General features: G+C 45.4%; 1 protein-coding gene across 1 annotated transcript in view; it reads left to right on the forward strand.

Moving 5' to 3' along the window:
• The window catches only part of DNAH7 (dynein axonemal heavy chain 7), a 4,771,155-nt gene that overhangs the window by 1,051,758 nt on the left and 3,696,968 nt on the right, over nt 1-22,429 (forward strand). The window lies entirely within an intron of this gene.

Genomic DNA, 22,429 nt, shown 5'->3' on the forward strand with positions numbered 1-22,429 from the left:
ATCATGGCCACCACTGTGAAGCAGTGCATGTAATAGCAGCAATACATTAACATGTACAGCATGCATTAAGGGTCGGTGTGTTAGATATGTGCATGGCATATACCATAGCCAGTACATGCCACTCTTCAAGCAACAGCTAGGTTCAGAGCTCTTGGCTTTTTGTGAGGAAAAAAGTTTTTGTATTTTTTCTTCTGAGTGACTGGTTGTGTGTGTGGTAGGTTTACCCTTTCTCCTTTGTATATTTTTCATACTTTGTTTTAAATTAAGAATATTTCTCCCTCCCCCGCTGGTTGTAGTGTGTGTGTGTGACTGAATTAGGGGCCTAGTGAGTGTGCTTTCCTACAGTATGTCGGAGGCCCCTAAGGCAATTTTTGTGGTCACAATCTTTCACCGGCTGATGGCCACACTCGGTGCGTTAGGTGCCTTGGGGTTGAACACCTCTCTTCGGGTTGCACGATTTGCACGGCGTTCAACCTCAGGGCACTCAAGGATCGAAGGTCGAAGCTAGTTCTGGCAGGCCTTCTACCCCCAGACTCTGCTTCAGCCTCCGGTGCCCGCTACCCCCCCCGGTAGTGGTCACCCCTGCCTCCCTTCCTCCGACCAGGACTCAACCTCCCGCTTTGGCTCCGGAGGATAGGGAGGCCAGGAAAGAGAAGCGGCGGGAGAAGCACCTTAAGTGGCGGGCCGAGGACTCTTCATCGGCCCCGCCCGCCAAGAGGGCTTCCCAGTCCAAGTCTTCTCGATCTCCTCCTCCTCGGATCCGATCCCCTTGTTTCTCCCCGGGACCCGAGGAGGAGGTGATCCGGTCCCGGTCGAGGTCATCGAGGCGACACTCCAGGTCTGCCTCGGTGGCCTCGTCGAGGTCCACTTTTAGCATGTCTGATGCAGATATGGACCAGATGATGAGGAAATTCATCCAGGCCCAGATGCAGATGGGAGTGCTCTTGCCCCCCCCTCTGGGGGGGAGCTTGACCCCTTTTTTCGCTCCTATAGCTCCTTCTCCAACCCGCATTCCGGGTTCGGAGCGCACGTTGGATCCGGGGGTAGGTCAGAGCCGACCGTGCTGGACACGTCAGCTCCGACTATTCCCTCGAGTCTGTTGGATCCAACCTCTCGGAGCCGTGGGCCGAGCTTCGGATCCGAGGGATTCAGTGTACTTTCGGCTCCGTCCCGGTCGGAGCACACTGGTCCTTCGGATCCGACGTTCTCGGCGCCGGGTCCGATCCCTGCTTCGGATCCGAGTGGGAGTCAGATCTCGGATCCGTCTGAGAGGGGCTCCCCCTCGGCTTTCGCTGCGGTGGAGAGGGCACTGATTCCAGGCATCCGGTCCTGGCTTCGGCTCCCTCCTGCACTCCTTCTCATCTGGTCCTGGCTCCCCTCACCCGGCCCTCCAGGCAGCCTGCCTCAGCGCCTTTAGGAGTTCCAGTGGAACAGATTACGGCCCATGAGGACTCCTCGGACAGCCCCCCCGAGGAGATTCCCCACAAGGCAAAGTGCAAAAGGAGGCACATAGACTCCCCTGAGAGTCTCACAGAAGATACAGACTTGGATGAAGGGGAAGGCTCCCCGAGATCACCCCCTGAGGATGTCTCCTTCGGAGACATCATGGAAATGCTCAAAATCAGCGGTGGGTGGTCTGCCCCCAAGGCTTCCTCTGATGAGTCCGTATTCCTTGAGGCATTTGAGGCAGGACCATCTACCTCTTAGGTGTCCCCTCCACCCGACCCCCTGGTGGATCTCAAATCCTCTAGGGCTTGGAAGTAGAGCCGATCCCCAAGCGCCCAGACAAAATTTTGAGCCCCCCTGCGAGAGATCACATTGGAGCAGAGGTCCCCCTGTGGATGCCATGTTGGTGGCTGCAGCCACCAAGAAAGAGTTGGCTCAGGAGAGCCCCACGGTTCATCCTCCGAGCAAGGAGTCTCGCGCGATGGACCATCTTGGGAAGTGGGCCTTCAGTTCAGCGACCTTCTCTATGAGGGCCTTGAACTATATGGCACACGTTATTAGGATGCAGCGGGATCTAATTAAGGAATACGCTGCTTCCCCCCGGGGTCCATGTCAGAGGGAGACAAGGATTTGTACTCTTCCCGAATGGCCACCCTCTGCTCTATCTCTAATACCTCTATGCAGCTATTGTCTCATGCTACAGAGGGAGCCGCTAGAGCAGGCGGAGTCGGGCTTGTCATGAGGAGACAGGCCTGGCTCCGTCACTGTGACTTCTCGGAACCCTTTAAGGCGTCATTCGCGAATGCCCCTTTTGATGGTTCTGCACTGTTCTGCAAAACCGTTTGCAACACTCTTGTCCAGAGCGAGAAAGATGGGAATACATTGTCTGCCGTCGGAGTCCACTTCTCTGCACCCCAGAGGTCCTTTTCCAAGAACCAAAAGGGTCAGAAGAAGATGTGGTTCTGAAAATCGCATCAATCTCAGTCTGCTCAGGACAACCAGTCCTCTCGTGGAAGAGGAGGACAGGGAGGACGCCACCCCAGAGGCAGAGGGGGTCCGAGGAATTTTGGGTCTAGAGAACCTTTCTCTGAGAGGCCCACGCAGAACCCCTGAGGTGTTTCCTGACTGCTCCACTCCGGAGGCAGTCGGGGGGCGTTTTTCGAAGCACCTGGCAAAATGGTAGTCCATAACAGATCGCTGGGTGCTTCGCATTATATCCAGAGGTTACCTAATTCCCTTCATAGCCAACCCCAGAATCAGAAGCCTTCCCGACGTCCCACCCAGTCAAAAGAAGGCAGCTGCTGCAGAAATTCAGCAGCTTCTACAAAAAAGAGCCATCCAGCCCGTCCCCCCAAATCAAGTCGGATCAGGGTTTTACTCCAGGTTCTTTCTGGTGCCAAAAAAGACGGGGGACTTGAGGTCCATCCTCGACCTCTCTTTCCTAAACCTGGCGGTACCCAAACAAAAGTTCTGAATGGTCACGTTGCAATCCGTCCTCCCCTTATTGTGGGAGGATGACTGCATGTGCTCTATAGACCTCAAGGAGGCGTACTATCATGTTCTAGTGGACAGGCGTTCCAGGAGGTTCCTCCGCTTCTGGCTAGGAGCCAGTCACTTTCAATTCAGGGTCCTCCCCTTTGGTCTCACTTCAGCCCCCAGGGTGTTCACCAAGGTCCTAGCGGTAGTAGCAGCCCACCTGAGACTCCAGGGAATTCAGGTCTTTCCATACCTGGACGACTGGCTCCTCACAGCCCCAACAAGGCATCTACTTTGTTCAGGCAGGGACTATTTTCTCGGTCTGGCTCCACTATTAGGATTAACCATCAACATGACCAAATCCTCTCTCATCCCTACACAGATGCTAGATTTTATAGGGGCAAGACTGGATTCCAGACAGATGCTTGCATTCTTGACTCCAGATCTCGGACTTCGGAACCTGATGTTACACATGCAGGCCATTCTTCAACTGCAAAATCCTTCGGCAGAATTGATTCTGAGGGCCCTAGGATCTATGGCGGCTGCAATCCCTCTGCTGCCATTGGCCCAGTTGAACATGAGGGTTCTACAGTGGACCATCCAGGTACAATGGTCCCTGTCTTGCAACCCTCTGTCTCACCCCATTTCCTTAAGCAAGGTTTGCAGAAAATCGCTCCTGTGGTGGCTCCAGTCTCCCAACCTCCACACGGGCCGTCCCTTCTCACTACCTCCACCAGTCGACACAGTGACCACGGACGCTTCTCGCCTGGGGTGGGTGGGGGCATTTTTCAGGCAGAACAGTCCAAGGCACTTGGAACAACGTAGAGACCTCTTTGCATATCAACGTCCTAGAGATGAGAGCGGTGCTTTTGACGTTGCAAGCACTACACAACTCTCTTCCGGTAGGGACAATTGCGGTACAGACAGACAACATATCGATAGTCTGGTACATCAACAAACAGGGGGGAACCAGGTCTTACCCACTTTGCCGCGAGGCCATGAGAGTGTGGGAATGGGCGATTTCCACCAACCACTTTCTCATAGCAACGCACATTCCGGGACGGTCCAACATTTTAGCGGACAGGCTCAGTCGTACTATCCTGACTCCTTACGAGTGGTCTCTCAACCACCGAGTCGCAGTGCAAGTATTTGCCCGATGGGGGCGACCTTGTTGCGATCTTTTTGCCTATCCTTCAAACACGAAATGCAACGATTACTTCACTCTGATCCCCCCTCCGGGGAAGTCCCCGAGAGACTCTCTAGTTCATGCTTGGCCTCCCGGTCTGCTTTATGCTTACCCTCCTCTACCCCTGATGTTGAAATTGTTACAGAAAGCCAGGCAGCTGGGGAGCAGAATGATCCTCATTGCCCCATGCTGGCCTCATCAGACGTGGTTCTCTTACCTATGGTCTCACCTAGTGTATCCACCATGGATTCTGGATCCCATTCCGGATCTCATCTCTCATCCTCTCGGTCTTCCGACTCCGAACCTGGTCAACCTCAAGCTGACGGCTTGGTTGCTCCAGTTCCACTCCTCATAAGGACTCCCAGGATCTCATCACCAGTCAAAGCCATTCTTGTAGCAGCTCACAAGCCTTCCACCAGGGAGGTTTATCGGAGTAAGTGGAAACGCTTCACCATTTGGGCAAAACACCATCATTTAGACCCTTTTGCAGCCCCGATATAATCGATTCTAGATTTTTTTTAACCTCTCTCTTTCACCAGGAGGCTAGTTCTTCCACAGTCAAGGTACAACTGGCAGCAATCTCATACTACCATGTGGGGCAAGAGTATGGTCCTATTATCACTTCCAAACTGTGTAAGACCTTCCTCAAGGGTACCTTCCTCCTTAGGCCTCCAGTTAAAGAGGTGGTACCTCCATGGGATTTATCCTTAGTCTTGCAGGCCTTGACTGGTCCCCCATTCGAACCGGCGGCCACGGTTGATCTCAAATTTCTCTCTTGGAAGACAGCCCTTTTGGTGGCCATAACTTCAGCCAAAAGGGTATCGGAATTGCAAGCCCTTTGTGTCAAACCACCATATTTAGTTTTTCACCCTGATAGGGTTTACCTCAGAATCAACCTGTCCTTTCTACCTAAAGTATCTTCAGAAGCGAACATCAATCAATCCATCAATCTCCCAGTGTTTTTCCCCAACTTTCAAAACAAAGGAGAGTACAAGCTTCATTCCTTGGACGTACACAGACAATTATGTTTTTATATCCATAGAACTGCTGGTCATAGGCAATCCGATCAGTTGTTTATCTCCTTTGCCAAAAGTAATTTCGGAAAATCAGTTTCTAAGGTTTCTCTCTCTAGATGGATCTCGAGTTGTATTCTGTTAGCATATCAGAGTTCGGGGAGGCCTGCACCTCAAGGAGTACGTGCTCATTCTACTAGGGCCGTTGCCACTTCTGCGGCCTTTCAAGCTAGGGTTCCACTGGATGACATTTGTTCCGCAGCCACTTGGGCTTCATCTCACACCTTTATCAGCCATTATAAAATAGATGTTGTTTCCCAAGGTAGAGCGTCCTTTGGCTCTGCGGTGCTCCGGAATATCCTTCCATGAAGGCCACCCAAGACTTAGGTAGCTGGGGACTCTGTCCCACAGGTTGCTGACAAATGAAGTTCCTACTTCAGATTAAGAAGTTATGTACTCACCATAACGTTCCATCTGAGTAGGTATCTTCATTTGTCTGCAACCATCCCCCCCTCCTTCCCCCTGACCGATTGGATTGCTCTTGTGTTATTAGCATATGTTCCCATTGGGACACCTGTTATCTGTTGTGCTATGGGGCAAACTTGATCTGAGGTCAGTTAGGGCAGGCAGGGGATTATGGGTAAGGGGGAGGAGCTAGGAGCTCGGATCTATGCTATGTTAGAAGTTGCCGGCTCGGATCCGAGATCGGATCCGTATCCCACAGGTTGCAGACAAATGAAGATACCTACTCAGATGGAACATTATGGTGAGTACATAACTTCTTATTTTACATTTACATTTTGTCTATTTAACACATTTTGATATGTAACACAATATTGCGGAGATGGATTGAAAGTATAGTTTTTTACTTCGAAGGGTTAATGAAGTTAGATTTAGGATATGCTTGTTAGATTGAGCTTTATCTGATAGGGTAATTGAAGGGGTGGGATGTATTTGTTGTAATGTATGAGTGTATATAACATCACTGGAGTGGTTAAATGTGTTCATATTCTGAAGAAGTCTGTATAATAAAGACGAAACCTAGGTCAAATTCGTGTATCTGGTCTGTATATTTGACTCTACCGTCTCTGGTCAACAGGGTCCTTCCTGGTGTTTTCTGTCAACTTGTTAGTAGTTTGGATTGGTGTTTTCCTTGTATTTTTCTTTATTAATTGAGATTGTGTGTGTGTGTCTCTCTCCAGTAGCTGGAATGAGCTGCTTTAAATAGATTGCAGCATGGCTTTTGTAGAAGGTGAAGCACATGATCAGATGATGGCCTCTGCACCAATCAGTGTCCTCCACCTGCTACTTCCATACAGCATGCTGTGTAGTCCTTCCAATTACCACTGTCATGGCAACCCACTACTATAAATCCCTACATCATTTCGGCGTGGTCCTTTTACTTTCCTGTATGGTGGACATCCTTCCCCCGTGTGGGCAGCAGTGTTACAGACAGCAAGTAGCAATAGCTCTCAGAAGAGGACTTGCAGTCTCAAGGCCGATACATACTTGTATAAGGTTCCAGAACTGCTGACAAAGTGTGAATAATGTTGGTATATGCATTGTATAGCACCAGTTTTGCAGGGTTTGTGTGTGCATACTAGTTTAATATGGACTGCAGTCTGTCTGCATAGCGCTCAACTGTGGGCGTACGTTTTTGTCTGTCCACCACACAGGTCTTGTGTCAGATATATCACTGGCAGTGTGTATGTGTTGAGTGCTATCAGTAGGTGGCTACATCCTTTTGTGTTTCTGACTTCATACGCCTGTCTAAGGGTATGTTGCAGACTCTCCTGTGACAACAGCAACTTCCTCAGTGTATGGCAACACTATTTCACATATGGGCCGGTGTACCAGCCACTATCCTCCATCGACATACCAGGCTTTGTCTATATGACATACAGTAAGGGCTTATTATGTGGTGGCCAGTGATTGTCATGCTGCCATTCGCGACATCATTCCAGTGCTGTTGTGGCCCCCACACATATTGTGGGGTAGGTCCATATGTATGTAGCTTTCATCTGCACAACATATGTGTACCCCTCTGCAGTGTAGAGGTCAGTGTATGTAACAGTGTTATATGCCCCTGTAAGTCAGTCTTGGGAGGGAGCACCATAATTAACCTAGGGTGTTATAACATGTGAGATATATCAGTAGTAAGCTGGCTTAAGGTATATGGCGTTGCATTACCATACATTCCACCTTGTGAACATTACTGCTATACAGCCTTTTCTGTCAGTTCAATTGTGATAGTTTCAGTTATGCATTGTTATGTAACAGATGCATCCCATTGTGTAAACTTAGGTATTTTCCCCCTAGGGATTGGGTATAGAGTGTAGTTAGAGGCTGCTGAGCTATACATCTGCATTACTTACTGTTGATTGATTGTTATCCTGTGGCCAGTATTTACTGCTGTGGTACTTGAAGGCCTTGGCCTGGGTAGCAACATATGTTATGCTTTCAGATTACGGTTTTAAATGATCTGTTTGACAGTTGCATTGATCTATTTGTATGTATTAGAGTATAAACTACGAAATGACCTGGTATATAGAACTGTAATGTTACACAAATAAACCTATAAAACATATTCAAATCTGTGTCTGGTGTTACATCCTTTGACTTCTCTGTGGGTATATGTTTCAGGCAACAATTGTCTTTTGTATGGGTGAGTCATACACTGTCCATCTGATGAGGTTGCAACTGTAGGGATACTGGCTGTTCAGTGAGGTGGGCACCCACTAAATATGTATCTTCCTAGACATACCTCTTTGTGTGTATGTATAGTTACATATATATGTATATATATATATATATATATATATATATATCTGCATACCTGTGTGTGTATATGTATCTTAGGAATGTTTATTTCTTACACGTACATTCACTATGGTAGCCAGCCTGTACTGTATGATATGTTATCGAAACCAGCCTCACATCATACAGGTGGCATGGCTGGGGGTGGGAGGATATCGATACGTGTAAGACATATGTTGCTTGAATCCCCTCACCACCATTTACGGTGCCTGTGAGCATATATGTCTTTGTTATATGCTCTATTATATCTAGAGAGATATATATCTGTATACACGCACACACACACACACACACATATAGATATATATATATATATATATATATATTTATATATATATATATATATATATATATATATATATATTTGTGAATATATATATATATTTGTATATATATATATATATATATATATATATATATATATATATATATATATATATATATATATATATATATATATATATATATATATATATATATACACATATATATATATATATTTTATATATGTAATATAGAGAGGGAGAGGTATATATCTATTTAGTTATCAATACACACACACACACACACATACATCTACATGTATAAATACATTTCCTGTACTGTTGAATTATATTGCTGGATGCTATGTTTGTGAAAACAGCAGGGTTATGAATGTCTCCCATGGCTTCGTGGTAATTTACATTTGCTGTAGTGTGCAGGCTCCTGAGTTCAAGCCTAGCAGAGGCTGTTTATTTTGTTGCTGGGCAGAATAAGGGCTGTTGGATACAGAGTGGTTAAGGCACTTTTAAACAGTTGTAAGCGTGGGTTTGAGTGACAATAAGCAGTGCTAACTTCCGGTTACATTTTCTTACAGTCAGTTAGCTTTTAAATTGCTTAACCTGTGTAGGCATAGGACCCTTCCGGTTACATTTTCTTACAGTCAGTTAGATTTTAAATTGCTTAACCTGTGTAGGCATAGGACCCACGGTGGTGGTGCTGCTGTAGCGTTGTCACCTCACAGTAAGACACTGTCCAGTTTGATTCTCAGCTAGAGCGTCTTCTGCGTGGAGACATGCATGAATGGGCGAACCTTAGTTGAAGGTTGTGCGTCAGAGCTGGTAACTCGGCACGTAAAAATCAACTACCAATCATTAGCGGACCGGAGTTCTGCTGTGGTGACCCCTAATCGGGAAAGCCGAAAGACACAAACAAACAAACCTGTGTAAGCATTGCTTACCCCCACGCAAACAAGCTTAAACCTGCTCGCTGCTGCTTAAAAGTGCTTACTCCTGCTTACCCCCGTGCTAATTTCTTTAAAAGAAAAGAAAAAGGGGTTGATAGGAAAGTGGTGAAAAAGGGACACAAAGAGGGAAAGACAGTAGGGAAAACACCCAGAGATGTGCAGGAAGGGTATAGGGAAGGTCCATTGCTGCCCATTTCTTCTACAGCAACAGCTATGCATATACACTGAATTTGGAGGTAGATTTGGACAGTCAACCTCCTGGGAGGGGGTGAGGACAACAGTAATTTGTTGTGATGCCAATTAGACTGGATTACATATGTCCAGTGGACATGTGTGTGAAATGTACAGCTGTGTATGGGTCAAAATTTTTTTTTGTGGGAACAGATTGCCCTTTTTTTTTTCAGGTGAGAGTGGGATGTTGGGGAGGGGTAGTAGGTATATTTGGGGAGGTAGGTTGGGTAGGTTAACAGACAAGACAAATAAGACACATACAGGGGCGGTATATGACATGTAGGGGGTAAACACCTTGGACGGGGAGGGGTGTTTAGATGTCGCAAGCTCATGAGCCCCTAAATGGAAGCAGTGGAACTGAGGTCCCTACCCATGGGCAGTCACCACTGCATCTTCACGGCCCCAAGGGTGGCTGTGCTGGGGGCTGGGTAGGAGGGGGAGGCTCACCCTCTAATTGCGCCATGCAGCCCTTAAGGTGGCATAGCCAGTCTTGAAACTCCCTGTCGAGCTCCCTACGCACCACGGCCCGGACCTGGTGGTGGGTGACAGGTACCTCTCCGCCCCTGCTCCCAGGGTGGGTCCGAACCCCATCCCCTGCAGCGGTTCAACCTGAAGGTGCTGCAGGGCCAACGGAGGAGGAGGTCCTAGGATGGGCTCCAGATGTGCTGGTGCCCGGTGCCATGGCCAGCTGAGGTGGGACAGGTGGATCCGCTGGGACCGGCCTTCCCATACGAGCTATGGTGTTGCAGTTTTAAGAATGATATGGGTTAGTAATAGTCAATAGCATTGAGGTTTAGTTATAACAGCATGCATAGGTATTCCCATTAACCCAAGACACCAGATTTACAACAGTTGCAGAGCAAGCAGAACACATGCATATATGGGACAACAGTGGCCATTACAATAGCATGCAGGTTTCATTGATGGCAACAGGCCACCAGTATGGGAGAATTTTGACATGGCTCATGCATAGAGCCAAATGTGAAAATTGTAAACCAATAGGACATATGTCCCAACAAAGTTATGGAGTGTACACGTACCCATTAAGGTGCGTAACTGGGTTATTGTTGCACATATGGTGGGGGTGAGAGTGAAAGGTCATTTAACAAATAATATATCCCTGTAGTTTTCACAACTTTCTTAGTCACTGCAGTGATCTGTCCCTTAAATGTATTATTGACTACCCAATGGCCTTACTTTGTACAATGGTATGTTTGTAGATTAGTATATACATGGACTGTGTCTTGCGTATAGTCTACACCTCTTACCTGTTATAGCTGTTGAGAAAATCATTATTAACATTACCTGACAAATTCTACACATACTCCCAGATGCCATGCTTAGACATATGAGTGAACTGTGCTGAAACTACAGTCTACACCTCTTACCTGTTATAGCTGTTGGGAAAATCATTGTTAACACTACCTGACAAATTCTACACATACTCCCAGATGCCATGTTTGTAGACAAGTATATGAGTGAACTGTGTTGTACCTACAGTCTACACCTCTTACCTGTTATAGCTGTTGAGAAAATCATTATTAACATTACCTGACAAATTCTACACATACTCCCAGATGCCATGCTTATAGACATATGAGTGAACTGTGTTGTAACTACAGTCTACACCTCTTACCTGTTATAGCTGTTGGGAAAATCATTGTTAACACTACCTGACAAATTCTACACATACTGCCAGTTGCCATGCTTGTAGACAAGTATATGAGTGAACTGTGTTGTACCTACAGTCTACACCTCTTAACCTGTTATAGCTGTTGAGAAAAGCATTATTAACATTACCTGACAAATTCTACACATACTCCCAGATGCCATGCTTATAGACATATGAGTGAACTGTGTTGTAACTACAGTCTACACCTCTTACCTGTTATAGCTGTTGGGAAAATCATTGTTAACACTACCTGACAAATTCTACACATACTCCCAGATGCCATGCTTGTAGACAAGTATATGAGTGAACTGTGTTGTACCTACAGTCTACACCTCTTAACCTGTTATAGCTGTTGAGAAAAGCATTATTAACATTACCTGACAAATTCTACACATACTCCCAGATGCCATGCTTATAGACATATGAGTGAACTGTGTTGTAACTACAGTCTACACCTCTTACCTGTTATAGCTGTTGGGAAAATCATTGTTAACACTACCTGACAAATTCTACACATACTCCCAGATGCCATGCTTGTAGACAAGTATATGAGTGAACTGTGTTGTACCTACAGTCTACACCTCTTACCTGTTATAGCTGTGGGGTAAATCTTTAACACTACCTGACAAATCTGACACATACTCCCTGCCATGCTGATGTTATACACATACCTAACAGTCCGTTATTGCACACACACTGGTCAAGGCTTGACAGGATGCAGGTGTTAATGTGACATATTTTGGAATAGCTGTCATACACATTGGGTGAGATCCTACAATGACAGGTTTGTTTCCATATACCTTCTCTTTTTATGTTCAGGTCTGACTATCCATTATATGTCAGTATAAGCTGCCTACATTTCTTGGATCTTCACACTTATTTTTCAGGAGAACAGGTTACTTGCTAGCAGATTTGGGCCCATTATCTGGACATACTGGACATATCAAAGCAGTTGAGGGGTATGACTGCATACAGCTTACTACCTGAACATTCTGCCACAGTCTGTAGAGTTGAGGGTTATGATTATGCTTACAGCGTACTATCTGAACATTCTAGCAAAGTCTGTACAGTTGTTGGGTCTAACTATGCATACAGCTTTCTATCTGAACATTCTCGCAAACTCTGTACAGTTGTGGGATATGATTATGCATACAACTTACTACCACTCCCAGGATTCAACCCCCTGCTGTGTGTGGTAAAAATATTACAGTTGACATCACAGTACATTGTGCTATCAGGGAATTAGTGTAAAGCATTCCAATGGTTTCTGTCCAAGTCTCTCTCAGTTGTTCTATATGACTGATCTCTTGGGACTTCCAACATTGTTATACTGAACTTCCTACACGTTTTAACTGCATTCAACAGTATGGGTAAGACTGCTTAATACAACAGTACTATTTATAGAATGTAACACTACAGCAACATATGAAAGCAAACTGTACACAAGCACTCCAGGGGTTATAATTGTAATCACTAGCTATTGCACCTTTTTTCCACGCAACCTATATGATAGTCTTCCTGCCATATTGTCTGATTTATTCAGTACATCCCATACACAATACATTTTTATACTGGTACAACACTTTCTAGTACTGTTATATTTATTAGTTATGACAGTACTTGCAAGAATATTACTAACCTGCCTCGCGATGCAGCCTTTGCAGCCTAGCAGCATGGGCTTGCTGGTTCACAGCCCGCTCATCTGCAGCTGTCTGAGAAATACAGTGATATTTAGCCATTACCTATCCATAGTATACACAAGCTAGGCAAGCATTATCTACGTAGTAGAATGAGTACTTACTCAGTGCTTGGGCATCCGCCATCTGCCTGGATTCTTGGATCCACTGGTCCAAGAGATCACCCCTCTGCCGCTTCAGGTCAGCATGGTGATGCCTGACCTGCTCACCAGTCCGAGGGATACCAGTGGCATTGGGGAAGTCACGGGCGAGACTGTCCCAGGCCTCCACTTTATATTGAGAGCCTTGGTACTGGCCCTGCAGTAGTCTCGCCTCATGGTGTTTTACAAGGAGCCATACCATGAATCTGGACTCCTGGGTGCCCCAGCGCTGCACTTTAAATCAAGTGCCTTCCCCAACTCCAGCCATTCTGCCTACAGTAGGGAGCTACAACCAGTTTCAGAAATTATTGGCGCCTGTGGGATTTAAATAATCCCGATTTCCCGCACTTTCCCGTGATTGGACAGTTTTGAAAAGGCTAAGCTGTGGGCGGACCTACTTACCTAATGTTGGCATTGCTTAAAGGGGCATACCACTGGGCAGATTGAGTTAGCCAGCTTACACACTACTTACACCATGTAAGCTGACCTGTGCAATGCTTAGCGTTGCTTAATATCTGATTAACATTATATTTTCCTTTTGACATTGATTTATTATTTGTTATATATTTTATCTGTGTCTGGTATCTGTGATTCATGTGTACATACACTGTATGGGGTCCTGGGGAATTCAACACTTTATTACAGTAATGCCTCACATCTGGCCTTACTGCAGTACTCCAGTTCACATATTTATGTTATGTAGCAGGTTATACAACATCACATGGTACATAGATTCATTTCACATGTTCAGTTTGATTTTCCTATGGTGAGGATTTGTTTGTTTAAACCTCAAGCTTGTATACTGCAGTGATGGCTTAGTGGTTAACTACTGTGATTGTAGTGTACAGAGTCCTGGGTTCGAGCCTTGCAGAGGCTGTTTATTTTGTTGCTGGGCAGAACACAGGCCATTGGATACAGAGTGATTAAGGCACTTTAAAGCAGTTGTAAGCTGGTGTCCGTGTGTTTGCGGGGAACTAAGCACTGTTAACTTCCAGTTACAGTGTCTTATACTCAGTAAACTTCCAGATTGCTTAATCTGTGTAGGCAATGCTTACCCCCCCCCACGCAAATGCACTCAAACACACTTACTAGTGCTTACATATGCTTACTACTGCTTAATTGTGCTTAGACCTGCTTACTAGTGCCTTATTCATTATGACACTGATACTTCACATGTACATTTCCTGCAGTACTCTAGTTCATAAATATGTGTTATTTAGTGGGTTTTGCAACAAAAAATATTGGTTATAAAGTGCTTTGCTATGTAAAATAGACTGTGCTACAGTGGGACACGAACCGGGAATGCTTGCTCGTTAGGCAAATGCTCTGCCCACTACACTATTGCTGTGCTGCTTCATTTGCATATATCTTCCTTTTTATCCTCTTCAGCCTTTTAAGCTGGTTTAACTGTAGCTAAGCGATGGGCACACCTGCGCACCAATGGTTAGCTTTAATTGGATTTTTAAAAAAAATAAAAGGATTTCTTCATTTACTTTTTCTGTACTGTTGCTGTTGTACACATGGGGAACTGTTGGTGGAGATCTGCGGACACCTATGAGCGATCTCACTCATTTCTTTCCACTTTCTGCTGTTCTGCATTGCAAGGGTGTGTTTATTCTGAGAGCTCTGCTCTCAGTTACGCCCCCTGCACTTGTACACGCTCCATGTATGCCTAGGAGCTCGGGCAGCGCACCTTCATTGATATGCATGGTGTGCTGCCATCCTGCTCTTAAACGGGCGCTTCCGTGCAGGACTAAGCTAGTCCTACACGGAAAATTGGTGAATCTGGGGGAATGTGTTCAAGTAAGCACTTAGTTATATGGTTGATATCTCACTATATTTATTTATTTTATTTTATTTTTATTTAAACCAAGAAATAGTGGAACTGCACCAAATAAAACTATTGAACCCCCAAAAAAGTGCTGAAACACAGAGCTGAGACTCAAACAAAGTATATTCAGAAGTTTTAATAAAGCCACTTGTAACGAACACACAACCAATAAAACATGAACGCCTTCACTCTTAACCATGCATCTAGGCTTCATCAGATGACCAGTGCAAACATATGTTTCTGATATTTATATTAAATTAGGTTAACTAAAACCAATGAAATTACACTCTCTATGTTTAAAACCACCAATGAGTTTTGTAGTTAAAATTCTATTATAAAATTCAGTCATCACCTTTTTCCTAAAACTTTCATCTAACCATCCTTTAATATTAAAAATACAACATGTAAAAGCACAATATTAAAATTATTTTTTATATAATATCATAACATATTGTTAAGATATTAGAAAGTACTTTTAAAATGATCTCTCTCGTTTTTTAAAATGGTAAAGTGCATACAAAATATGGGAATACATTGCCATCTGGTGGCTATTTTAATTAATTGCATTCCTATACATTCAAAGCTTAGCTGACCTTAATTTTAATAATGGCAGTATTGAAACATAGTCATTCAATCCAGGGGAATTTCCTGCCTCAAGGGTCACTTGCCACCATAACTCCCTAAATTCAATCTTTTCTTCCCATGTGCCTCCCCTGATGTCGTTTTTGACTTGTTCCAATACAAAAAAAGCAAATTTCGATTTCAAGCATACCTTTGAATGTTTAAACAAGGCATTAGTATCTTTGCCCACTGTTATATCGTAAATATGTTCATATATCCTTCTTTTTAACATTCTTTCAGTCTTCCGTACATAGAAGGACTTACAAACTGAACAGATAGCCAAGTAAATTATTCCCTTTGATTCACAATTATAATAATCAGAACTAATCAAGTTAATCAAGGTTAAACTATTCGGGCTACCTAAAGTCCACTCTTCAAATTTTCCCTTTAAACAGCCTTCCTTGAACTGTACTGCTGATCAAACCAGCGTATTCTACATCTAAAAAGTTCAGCTCTACTTAATTCCTAAGTAGACTATTCTCTATCTGTAAAGCCTAGCACTTGCTCCTAAAGTACTTTTTACCTTGATATAGCACTTTTATTATACTTAGTACCCCACCAGCCTAAAAAACCCTTTCTCGATCACCCACACCCCCCGGAGTATTTTTAAAGTTTTTGTCTATTCCTTCTAGCATGTTGAGGGATCAGTTGCTAGTGTCCTCTCCTGCTCAGCTGGTGAATCTGGGAATATTGAGGCAATGTTACAATTGCCTCATGTACACAGACAACCCTCTCCTTCTCCCACAAAACACAAATACATGCGAGAGATGCAACTATACAGCCAAACTGGAGGCTGAGCTCTCTCAACACAGGAATGGCAAGACCAGACAGGAGGAGAAGGTAACCACACACACCACAAACCCAGCCTCACATAGTACTATCACAACTTCAAATCATACACATAAACACACAAAGACATACTCGGAGGCTCTGATCAAAAGTCTACCAAAACAGCAGAGGCCACCAAAGCAGACACCCAAACAACTGCCACCTCAAGACACAACACATGCAACACATAGACCACATAGTCAGTGTGCCAAACAGTCACAGCCCTTAAGGCCAAACACAATGCCAGACACACTCGTCATTGGTGACTCCATAGTCAGACACACTGACGTCCCGCTCACCAGATTAAGTAAGGAGAAGGTCACAGTAAGCTGCCTGTCGGGCGCTAGAATCTGCCACATAACGCAAGCACTCAGGTCTCTCAACAGCAGGTACAAGTATGACTCAGTCATTGTCCACGCTGGTGTGAACGACCTGAGACGTAACTCCCTGGACCACATGAGAAGAGACATAGAGGAGCTCTCTGATTATGTAGCCCAGGCAGGTATGACCCTGACCTTGAGCAGTATCCTACCTTCACCAAGAATGATGCCACAATACAGAGATAAGATGATCAGCTTTAATAATTGGCTTAAACTCTGGTGTCATTCAAAGGGGATCCAGTGTCTGTCTGCCTGGGATGACATGCTGGACAAGCCACGCTGCTTCAAGGGACGGCTTGCACCTGTCACCCTGGGCTTCGGATATTGGCAAAGGCTCTTGCCACCCCATAGTGCCTTTTTAGGCAAGGCTCAAATTCTAAACCTACCACCCTAGAACACAAAAAGAAAAAACTAAGGGTAATGCTGCTCAATACCAGAAGTCTCAACCTCAAGATGCACGACTCGAGGCCCTTCTCAGTATGGAGAACATCGATGTCTGTGCTGTGACTGAAACCTGGTTCAAGGCTCCTGAGAGCACCCCAGCACTATCAGGTTTTACCTCATATCATGCATTCCGGCCCCAAAATCCAGACACCACCAAGAAAGGAGGGGGGGTGTCCATATTCATCAAGGACACCCACACCTCAAGGTTGGTGGCAACGCACGATGCATCGGAGACCATCCAGGTGCAGTTAACCATAGGCAAGACTGCTCTGCAATTTGTAGCATGTTACAGGCCACCCTCTCAAACTCAGGAACCTCACATAGCTTTCCTGAAAACACTGGAGGTGATAAATGTATCTCCAAATACCATCATACTAGGTGACTTCAACTACCCGAATATAGACTGGGAGCACTACTCTAGCCCCAACACTCTAGCCCAAAGGTTCCTAGAGTTCATAAACTCAAATGCCATGGAACAACTAGTCACCATCCCCACAAGAGGTGAAAACATACTTGATCTCATCATCGCGAACATGGGGTCACAATGTTCAACACCGGAAGTATACCCCTCACTGGTGAGATCAGATCATAAACTAATCTCACTGGAAGTCCACATCCCGCCACCACCTGAGATAAAAAAGACCACAGTGAAGAACTTCTCAAAAGCCGACTTCACACTTCTGAAGACTATTGTGGTCTCTTTTAAGGCCCCCGAGCCTGAGGAAACCATTACTCAAGCCGCGGAATCACTTACAAATGCCTTCTACCAGCACCTACAGGACTGCATGGATCAGGCAATCCCAAACAAAACAAAGACTCTTTGTACCAAAGGCAAGCGTCCAGTCTGATGGACCCCAGCCATAAACAAGCTCTACACACAAAAGGAGGAAGCTACTCCAAGATAGAGCAAAATCCCTAAAAGGTAAGACACTTTTGATCATTATAAGTAAAAAACTACGATCTCTCATAAAATCATCCAAGGCAAATTTTGAGAGAAAAATCACTAAGGACTCAAAGGACAATCATAAGGCCTTCTTTAGCTATGTCAGAAACCTGGGAGGAAACTCCCAGATATGCTCAGAATTAGTTCAAAATGATGTAAAAATCACTGAACCTACAGACATTGCCAACATACTGGCTGACAGGTTCAGTGCAAACTCCCCCCCCCAAAAGGTGAGATATCTATACCAGAGGATTGTAGCCCCCCAAATATCTCTAACGCTCAGGTGAGAACTGCTCTCTCCAAGGTGAAAAACACAGCATCCATGGGACCAGATGGTGTCCCCGGTTGTGTGCTCCATGAACTCAATGAAGAATTAAACCCGCAGTTAGGACAGCTGTTTAATCTTAGCCTCACCTCAGGATATTGCCGACTCAAGGAGTGGCGACGGCAACTGTGGTCCCACTTCACAAAGGCGGTGCCTCCACCGACCCTGAAATTACCGTCCCATCAGCTTGATAAGCCTGATCTGCAAAGCTATGGAGAGGATCATAAATGAACTCATAAATAAAGACATAGGGGACTTGCAGACTTTGGATCCAACCCAGTTTGGCTTTGTCAAAGGCAGATCATGCCTTTTAAACTTGGTTGACTTTTTCGAAACAGTCACCAAGGCCATTGATGAGAGAAAGGCAGTCCACACAGCCTACCTCGACCTGGCAAAGGCTTTCGAGACAATACCCCACTCAGGTATCATTGAAAAACTCATCAGCTTAAATGTTAACCCATACGTCACAAGATGGGTAGCAAACTGGCTAAGTGACAGAACCCACAGGGTGAGAGTTGCTGGCGCCATGTCAGACTCAAAGCCTTTCACAAGTGGTGTCCCACAGGGCTCAGTCCTGGGCCCACTCTTGTTCGGCATCTACTTTTCAGAAGTACACGCAAACACAGGAGGGTTATGGCTGACAAAATTTGCAGATGACTGCAAACTGGGTGCCATAGTCGAGAACACATCTGACACAGATAACCTTCAGAAGGGTCTCATAGAAACAGATAACTGGTGCCAGAGCCATGGACTAAAGTTAAACGCCAAAAAATGCATAGTCATACCCTTCGTGAAAAACAAGGTTACCCCTAGCTACCATATAGGTGGCAATCCACTGAGCACAGAAGAGGTTTCAGGGATCTGGGGACCCAGGTTGACGGTAACCTTTCGTTTGACACTTACGTCGCCAAAGTAGTTAGGAAGACCTTCTACATTGCCCACCTGATCATGAAGGGATTCACATCTAGATCAAGGGAGGTCATCGTCCCCCTGTACTCATCACACCAATGATTGAGTACAATGCCCCATTCGGAATGTATCTGACCCGACACCTGCAGCAACTGGAAAGGCCCCAAAAGTTCCTCACCAAAAGGATAAAGGGTCTCAAAAATATGCCTTATGCTGCCCGACTGAAGGAACTCCAGCTCTATTCAGTCGCTTACCGTCTGCTCAGAGGTGACCTGTGCCTGACATACAAGGCCATGTCCAACCCAGAACTGATGAACATGCTTCACCTCAAAAAATCTAGATCCCTCAGAACTACAAGGGCGGGAGACTTAAACCTTGACACGGTTATTAATAGGACGTGTTGGAGGGACAGATTCATCACCCAGAGACTCCCCATGCTGTGGAACAAAATCCCGGTACACGTGAGGCAGAGCACCTCGCTGGCCTTGTTCAAGAGAAATCTTGACCAATGGATGGGAGATCGCAGATATACCCCAGGGATTACCTCAGTGTCACTGCTTGACAGAGGCACAGCAAAATAATGGGCATAGTATCCTTCAAACTAAAGGGGTGGCAAAAGCCACAAAACTCTGGGCTAGGCTTATAAATGCCCTTGGGCAGATAGCCTAGTATGAACCTATGAACCTATAATAAACCATCTATTTCTACTTTCTAGGTAATATCTATCTGTATTCATAATGTATGTACATTGTGTGCAGTGGCCACATTTGTATGTACCTAACTTATTCTTATTGGTATTAACCTTGTGTTTGATTTCTAGAATAGAATAGAATATCTCACCGTATTTATTTATTCTATTTTATTTTTATTTAATATTTGATGTTATGTTGTCCCATCTCACCTTCGTTCTTGCTAGTTGGGTTTGGAGCCGATCCTCGGCTCCGACCCGGTCGATATACAATAGTTTGAGAGCTTTTACTGGCTCGAGGCTACCCCTTATCCCAACATGTCTAGCGGCAGCTACTCAGATCTCTTTTGCCTCTTGCAGCGTCGATATTGCTTTGTTTTTCTAGTTACTTGCAAATATTTTGTTAATTTACTGTTATATTGACTCGTTAGAGCATGTATCTTTCTTCATTCATCTAACGACCCCTTTCTCTGCTCTTTGTGGTGTTTTTTGGCCATCGTTTTTTCTTTCAGGCCTGCTTTCCCCTCAGATCCTCTTTAAGTTAGAGGGTTCTTCCCTTTCTTCACCCTTTCTCTGGGATTCCCATTTTAGTTAGAGGCTCTCCCATCTGGGGAGTTGCTGCTTAAATTAGAGGCTCTCCCCCTTTCCTTCCTTCCTTCCTTCTTTAAAAAAAGAAAAAAAGAAAAAGATCATTTTAAAAGTTTTTCCTTTGTGGTTATCAGTCTGTTTACTTCTCCTTGTTGTAGGCTGTGAGTGATAGTTTTTTCTTTGTGGAAACCTTTTTCTTTGTGGAAACCTTTTTCCCTGACTAGTGCTAGTTATGTCTAAAGAGTCTAAACCCTCTGGGTTTAAAAAAATGTGACTTGTGTTGCCAGAAAATGTCCCTTATGGACGGGCACATGAGTTGCGCTTATTGTTTAGGGGCTGTTCACCTGCAGGACTCTTGCTTGGTCTGTCATGCTTTCAGTTCCAGAGTCCTGCAGGAAAGAAAAAAATAAGCTTATTTTATGTGGCCTCCTGGAGAACCCTCAAGATGCCTCATCTCAGGGTTTTCAGCCAGCTAAAGTATCCAAGAAACACTCCAAACCATCAGTTCCGAGCTCGGAACAGACAAAATTTACTGAGAAGCCTTCAGCTCTGTTGGTCCCCAGCATTGGCTCCAATAAAGCTAAGTCTCTGAAGGCTTCATCTGTGTCCTCAGAGCCGGTCCGGATTCATAAGAGATCAAGGTCTCCCTCTTTGGAGCCGGTACACTCCGCTCCACAGTCTGCTGCTGCTACAACCTGGAGCGGGCAGTCACCAGTCCTCTTCACACTCCTCTCGGTCCTCCATAATTTTGGATTATGGCATGGAGAGAGTGGTCAACAGGCTCCTCAAGTCACAGGCACTTGCTAAATTACTCGAGTCCAGCCCATAAAGATTTGGCTCCTTTGGCCCTCCCAGCTTCTCCATTGATTCCTCTGACTCTCTTGGGCTCAGAGCCGGAGTGCATGGAGGTCGTGGTGGTTGAATTGTCAGCTCCGATTTCTTCTCCCTTATTGGTTCCGACTACCGCTCCGATATCCCCAATGTCTCAGTCCGTCGAGGGGTCTGGGTGCCAAAGCTCTCTCGCCGGCTCTGAAGGTGAAGTGGCATCAGACCTCTTTCCGATCTTGCTCTCCCAGTTGGAGTTTCAACACAGGTGAGCTTGGCTCCTACATCAGCCTCGGAGCCTTCAATCCCGGTTAGAAGCAGATCTCTGGGCTCTTGAGATCCGGAGGCTCCCTTCGACTCTGGACTGTGGTGTCTTCGAGTTGATGAGGATTGTGCCGTTTCCTGAGACTGCTTCACCCTCGGCTCCATTGGCTCCTTCTCCCTCGGTGCCTGTGACTGCTTTTGTCTCTCCTCCTGCCAAGAATAGGGAACCTGTGCCACAGGATGACACCCCACTGGGTGACCCCACTTCTTCCAAAATCTCCCCCGAACATTCAGAGGAGGTCCCTTTGAAGAAGAAATGCAAGAGGAAGCATCTAGACTCCCCTGAGTCTATCACTTCGGATACGGACTTGGATGAGTCGGAAGGGTCTCCACGGTCTCTCTCTGAGGATGTCTCTTTTTCACACATCTTGGAAATCCTCAGACAGAGGTGTGGCTGGATGTCCCTAGCCCCTTCTGAGGACTAGTCTGTATATCTGGATGCATTTGGTTCCCGACCCTCCACCTCTTGGGTGTCTCTGCCTTTCAACCCACTTTTGTCTGTAGTGAGTCAAAAGGCATGGAGTGCTCCAGAGACCATGGAAGCTGTTCTGAAGAGACTTAACAAATTTATTACAGCTCCTGAAGATAAGTCTTTCCTCTCCAGGGGAGTCCCTGTTTATGGCATGGTGGTGGCAGCAGCCACCAAGAAGGAACTTACGGAAATTTCTTCATCTGGCCATCTGCTGAACAAAGAGTCTGATATGATGGACAGGTATGGAAAGCGTATTTTTTTCTTCAGCAACTTTTACTCTCAGATCACTGAATTGCTTGTCACATTTCACACAACTTCAGAGGGATCTCCTGAAGGAGCTAGGAGATA

Source organism: Protopterus annectens, chromosome 6.part0 (assembly GCF_019279795.1).
Source record: "Protopterus annectens isolate FY-2018-M chromosome 6.part0, PAN1.0, whole genome shotgun sequence".
NCBI lineage: Eukaryota > Metazoa > Chordata > Ceratodontiformes > Protopteridae > Protopterus > Protopterus annectens.